The following is a 7,529-nucleotide window of genomic DNA, read 5'->3' on the forward strand; positions in this document are numbered from 1 at the left end:
TGTATATTCATTTGATGATGAATTGCAAATATTTACTAAAGAAACTTATTTATGACGGACGGATACGAATGTCGTGTGACGAAAGATCAGTTTTGTGAAGTGTGTTTGTTTTTTAGCAGTATATCATGCTACCATCTACTCTGCCGCGTCTTTGATTCCCGGCGCCAACATTCAGCTTTTTATATTTAATTTACTAAACGAATAATTCGGTGCCCCCTTAATATCCAATTAATGGTTCAGAAAAGGCAAACAATAACTACAAAAGTCCATTACTTTGTAGTGGTTAGGTTTTTAACAACACTTCCGTTGCAAAGAAAGTACGAACGTTAGTATTCGATATATTAGATTAACACTTCGTCACTACAATAGTTCAATAAGAGCATATTAAACAAGAAACAGTAACTGTTATTGCATTAAGGTGACGAATTACTTGTCAAATTCTTTATGCGCCCTCAGATATATTTTTACCAAAAATAAAATATGTACACATCCAAAAAGAATTCCGCATTACCAAAGAATTTTCTATAGATGGTTGCATTTCAAAATAAATGGTTCTACAATAAAATGTTGCATGTTATTGGTATACTTAAGATCAGAACCAGAGCAGCAACAAGGGCAAGCCCGTAGTGGATATTTTATTACCCATCATAACATTCAAGAAAAACATAGCCTTTTCAATATTTATTTCGTTTTCATTGTCTTTATCTTATGTTTGGGAAATAATGGGCAAGGCTCGGACGAAATGTCGGTAAAATATCAACGGTTCTGTCATGGTATATCTATGATCAGATCCGACCAATCTATTTAAATACCACAAATTGTCCATAAAACGTTATTTGAGAGTTGCCAATCGCCAATGAGAGGCTGAGGTAGTGGAAGCCGATCTGCCCAAAAAACACGCAACAAATACTAAACCTAATGAGTGGGTCAAATATTTTGGATTCTTTTGGCTTGGCAAAACGAAATATTACAAAAAAGAGCGTGTAGTTCTCGAATGCGCCAATCAATGTGTTATGCACATAGTAAAATGACTTTATAACGGCTTTAACAAGACATAGCATAGCGAGCGTAGCAAACATGGCATATATATGTATGTAAAACTAAATTGCGTTATGAAGAGCCAAAAGTATTGAAGTATTTTGCAAGATTTAAAAGCTGAATTTCGCATTTCTGTTTTGTACCAATCTTTATGATATATTGCAACTCGTAAGCAAGGGCCGGACCAATGTAGCCTCTGGAAAGTTTTACTAAATGAGTCACCTGCCAATAATGTGGTTGGCGTTTTCATGGCGAAGCGATGTATACGCAGTAATATGATTTATTACATATACGAATGTAGCGTACAATGGGAGTTTTTGCATAACATAGCATGGCAAACATAGCATAGCGTACTGAATTTCGCATTTCTGTGTTATACCCATCTTCATCATATATTGCAAAGAGCTAAGGCAGGGCCAAAGTAGCCTGAGAAAAGTTTTACTAAATGTGTCACCTGACAATAATGTGGTTGTTATTGCATAGCATAGCATGACAAACCTAGCATAGCGTATATAATGACAGTACAAGTCTTGAAGCGTTCCGGCATCGCAAACCGGGCATAGCGTGCTGAATTTTCCATTTCTGTTGTATACCCATCTTAATCATATATTTCAAAGAGCTAAGGCCGGGCCAAAGTAGCCTCAGAGAAGTTTTTCTAAATGTGTCACCTGCCAATAATTTGGTTGGCGTTTTCATGGCGACGCGAAAGATTCGCAGCAATATGATTTATTACATATACAAATATAGCGTACAGTGGTTATTGTTGCATAGCATAGCATGACTAACCTAGCAAAGCGTATATATTGGCAATACAAGTCTTAAAGCGTTCCGGCATCGCAAACATGGCATAGCGTTCTGAATTTCGCATTTCTGTTTTATACCAATCTTCATCATTTATTGCAAAGAGCTAAGGCCGGGCCAAAGTAGCCTCAGAAAAGTTTTACTAAATGTGTCACCTGCCAATAATTTGGTTAGCGTTTTCATGGCGACGCGATAGATTCGCAGCAATATGATTTATTACATATACAAATATAGTGTACATTGAATGTTATGCATAGCATAGCTTGACAAACATAGCATAGCGTATATAATGACAATACAAGTCTTGAAGCGTTTCGGCCTTAATAATTACGAAGGCCACTTATATGGTAACAGCTGTGTAAGATCATCACTGTATATATGTAGTTAAGATAACTAGTATTTTATTGATTGTCCAATCTGCTTTTTGCATGCTTATTATGGTGTTTGTTTCTTGCACAAAAGTGTTTCAATACAAGGCACTTTAAAGTAAAGTATTTAAATCATAAAATATAGATATATGAAGCTGGCGTCACAGTAAGTAATTTGCAACACGCAATATAATGTACGTAGTTGATGATATATGTCTATAAGTTGATACATGGTAAAATGCCAATGAAGAAATCCCGATTGATTTTAAAAAATAAGTTTGTTTCTAACTAAATGGTTACAAATATGCTTGAGTATTATCCTTTCCAAAACAGCATATTAATGATATCGGTCTGTAGTTAGAAATGCCGTTGATTTTTCTCCTTTTTATACAGTGGGAGAATACTTGCTAGTTTCCAATTGTTTGAGAACTGACTATTTGACAGTGATTTGTTAAAAAATTGACATAATGGCTTGCAAATTGAATTCGGAGTATTTCTTAGTAGGAAGTGGCTTATTTCAATCTAGTTCAGTGGCTTGTTTACATCTAAATTACTGAGTATATCGGTTATATCTGGTTCTGCTATTTTAAAATATGAATATGAATTTTGTTTCGTTACTGTCTGAAAATTGGTATACGAATAGAAGAGCATATGCCCAGTTGGGGACTGTTTCTACTTCTTCAATATTCGGAACAGTTTTAAATCTACGAGTTTTCAAAATATGCCACTGACGTCAATTTTGAGACGTCTGTCACATTGTTGAGTTCCAGCTACAATAACCGATATTTTCATCAATTCTTCGTTTACAGCTATGAAATTTCAACGTCAAGTGTGTCTTGTGAAAACGTACACGCTCATATATTTTTCTTTCTCTTGTTGAACGTTATTGTTTCTAAATTCGTCTTTAACGTCATTTTTAGCGGGAAAAACGGCGTCGTGTTTCGCTGAAAAAAGTGCGCCTTTCTTTAATTCTTGAAAAAACTGCTCGTTTAATTTTTGAATTTTTTAAATACATGTATTCAATGTTTTATTACAAATCGCCTGATATCAAAAAAGGGGTACCTCACCGAGTTCGTTTTTGCGCAGTATCAAATAATCTAACCCCTATACCTGTTTCTTTTTCAATACGCAGTGTATTCAAACGTTTAGCATGACGTTAATCGAATTGTTTTTGTTTATTAAATGGAAAGATTAGAACTCTTAAAGTGTCTGATCAGTTTTAAGTTAGGGATATTTGTTATTGTTGTTGTACAAAATATCTAATTCCACACAAGACGGGCGCTGAATAACCAGCTCTATTAATCAATGACTTAAATCTGGCGGTTATTTTAATGAGAGGCTTTCTTAATTATTAAGCAATCTCATTTGCCGAATTATATTATGTTGATAATACACATCAATAATCATTGCAGTCACTATGCTATGAGCTGTGACTATGCTGATTAGTGCTTTGTTTTATATATATACATCTACAGTAATAATACAACAATAAACGGTTTTCTACTTTATTAGTTACCAATTTCTTTAATAAGTATCAGTAGAGATCTGCAGTTATAAGGCTCTAAACTAAGCAAAAGCATAGTAAATCCAGTGTGTGACACTCATTTCATACACAAAATATAACTAACAAACCAAAAAATGTTAATCAACAGAAATCTGCATTGTAATAAGCACAAACGGATCCCGGCAGTAGAGGGGGTGCAGCCCCCCCCCCCCCCCCAAAAAAAAAATCATCCAAGTTTTCTTTTGTATGTCAATATCGGAGAAGAATGTAATAGTATACAGATCTATAAAACACGCGACTATAGAGTTCAGTGTTTTGAATCTAAATTTGATGTAGTCAATCGGTTATCGTTGAATAAAAACACATACAATTAATAAATTCCACTAATAGCGGTAACCATATTATTGACTAAGTTTGGTAGTAAATATAACTCTTGAACATTTTCAACGAGGGTCATTTGTTGCGCAACGGTTTAGGGAGGGGTGGGGGATGGTCAGATATTGACGTTAAAAAATGATCGGTCATTATTTAAACAGAAAGAAAATGACTCATGTGGTGAATATATAACGGGGTCAATCGGCGTTAATTTACAACACACTAACATTTTAAAGTGAAACTCTTATTCAAAATCAATATTCCACATGAATATCAAACATTTATTTTAACAGATAAACCCTTACTTTTTACTAAATAATAAACTCATACAAAATATTATTCACTGATTACAAGATTATTACTGTTTATTTAAAAGTAGAAACCGAATAAATGATTCATTTTTTTGGTGAATGTTAAAGGATTTACTATGGTCTCATATTTCTTTCAAATTAAACTCGGTATTCTTCATAAGAACCATTGTTTTCGATATGTATTTATTCTTAAAGGCATATTAAAACAATAGCATTAGTTGTGGTAAATCGTATTTGTGTTTAATACTTGTGTTTGCACTGATTGTAAATGATCACATTGAATTGTTTCTATTATCTCATCTTATTAAGGGTTGTTATGGTTCACACAAATGCACTCACATGAACGCAAGTATACGCCCACATACTCGTACATGCACGCACGCCAACACACACGAACACACACACGCACACACACACATTATGATAATATATATGTTCCAAATGGCTCAAATGATGATCTTAAAGTTAATGTTTTTAGTGCAGTAAAATGTTTAATTTGTTAATCAATGCATTGTTTGTTTTAATCAATAACGAGTTATTTTGTTTTCCTGACATTACCACGCAATCAAAGCTTCTCGTGCTTACAAGCAAATTCATGAGACAGCTTTCGGCGATGCATTCAATGCCCATAATACAGAAGCCAACATATCTACCTTATTCTACACTCAATGCCTCTGCCGTGCGTATTGTACACGCGTGCGTGCGTGTGTGTGCGTGTGTATGGGCGTGCGTGTGATCGTTTGTGTGTGTGTGTGTGTGTGTGTGTGTGTGTGTGTACGAGAGCGCGAGCGCGTGCACATATATTCTTGCGTGTGCACGCGTGCTTGAGTGTGGGATGGTGTGTGGGGTGCGTTTTTACGCGTGCTTGCGAACGTGACTTTATTGTACGTTTTGTGCGTGTGTTTGTATGTAAGCTTTAACAGCCATTAAGAAAATGAGCTTATAGTAACTAATTAAAGATGCACACTTACTCTCCCATCTAAACTCAACTCAATATCTTAATTTTCCCCATGGCTGGACATATTAATAATATATCCAAACATTGATAAACATAGAACATACATAATATTATATACAATAATAGTACAGTTTAAAACTATAGCATATTGGTGTCAAAATATTTATATAGGTAGGATATAGCTATATATAAGTATAAATAAAAAGCTTACATTCTACATGCAAATAAGATAAGTCTATGACTTGCATGATAGTAAGGTCGTATGTGATCTGACGCTTGGATGCAGAAATCTTGTCGAAAACAAAGGTTCTTATGAGAAATACCGAGTTGATTTGAAATAAATGAGCATAAAACATGGTATTTTTACATTATGAGATTGGAGTAGACCACAGTAAATATTTTAACATTCACCAATAATTTAATGTTTTTGCGCATTCTGTTATTTAACACGCGGTTAAAATCTTGTAACCAGTAGTTAATATTTTCCATAAATGTATAATTGAGTAAGAAGTTAAAGTTTTATTAGACAAAATTGATCTTGTTATACATGATTATGCATGGATTTTGGATAAGCATGTCACTTTAACTATAGTTCATTTATAATCAGTGCTTAAATGATTTAATAATGTTAACTATTCGGAATTCAACAGAAGAAAACAATGTTGAATTATCAATTTAATTAAAACTAACAACAACTGTTATATGTTAATGATCAGTGGTTTATTCAAAACTAAGCTCTTATTAACGTAAATAATAGTTCAATTTAAGTCATGCTAAACGTTTTATAACAATACGTAATGAAAAAGAGCATGTATAGGGGCTAGATTATTTGATACTGCGCAAAAACGAACTCAATGAGGTACCCTTTTTATATCAGGCGATTTGTAATAAAACATTGAATACATGTATTTAAAACAATCAAAAATTAAACGAGCAGTTTTTTCAAGAATTAAAGAAAGGCGCACTTTTTCAAGCGAAACACGACGCCGTTTTTCCCGCGAAAAATGACGTGGACATTTTCAAAAGACGCACTTGAGGTTTAAATTACTTAGCAGTAAAACGAAGAATTGGTGAAACTATCGGTTATTGTAGCTGGAACGCAAAAATATGAGAGACGTCTCAAAATTGACGTCAGTGGCATGTTTTGAGGAGTCATAGATTCAAAACTGTTCCGAATATTGAACATGTAAAAACAGTCCCTAATTCAGTGTGGACATACCACGTGGGTTGTGACGTCACATTTAGTTATAACGTGAAGTAAAATACCGCTCGACTCAAAAAGGATTATCGCTGTAAGTGTGTTAATATTATATCAATTTTTATAAAACCTAGCGGAGGCTAAGCGGAAAAATGTACACTACACTCGGTTACTAAGGGCATGTTGAGTAATTTATAGTTTTTTTCTAAAATCGTGGGCAAATGCTAAAAATGGACAAAGTATTGTTTGTTATGACGAGAAGCAAATTACGTTTCTGGTCCAAAAAGTTGTTTGTATATATATTCACCATGTTGGCCTTAAAACGGAAGTCCCGGAATGCATATTCTATCCTCAGGATATATACATACCTACAAATAAGGCATACAGTATATAGAAATATCAAATGTTTGTATTTTGTTATTACGGCAAGCAAAACCTATTTGGTTATGACGAAAAGCAGTTTTTAGGAACAATTGCCGACCTCGCTCCATCTTGCAATGAGCCCACTTTGAACCTGTTTTGCAATGAGCATCGGTTATGTTTTACAGCAATTAAAAGATATATACATATATGACAACTACATGTCACTGCTAAGTTTGTCACTCAATTTATTGATCAGAAAACTTCATGATTCCAACAACACGTTGCATGTTCTTCATTAGCTTGTCTGGTATTTTTTTTAAAAAGTGGAGTTTATGTGTCGTCGGTAGGTTAGAAGTGCAATTTGATTAAATGCATATTTTAGACATATGTTAAAGTGGATACATAGTGATAAACCTTGATGTCGAACAACTGAAGCAAAACCATGTTTATCGGCACAATGATTTAATCAAACAAAATGTTTTCTTTTTTCAGAATGATGCGGCCTCCCCTTGCCATGGGGAAGCGCTGCAGGCGAGCAAAGAAAAAAACAAGGGGGAGGACGTAATTTCGTTTCATGCAAACATTAAATGAGAAAATTGTTTCATGGCAAACA

This window comes from Mya arenaria, chromosome 10 (genome assembly GCF_026914265.1).
Source record: "Mya arenaria isolate MELC-2E11 chromosome 10, ASM2691426v1".
NCBI classification, from domain to species: domain Eukaryota; kingdom Metazoa; phylum Mollusca; class Bivalvia; order Myida; family Myidae; genus Mya; species Mya arenaria.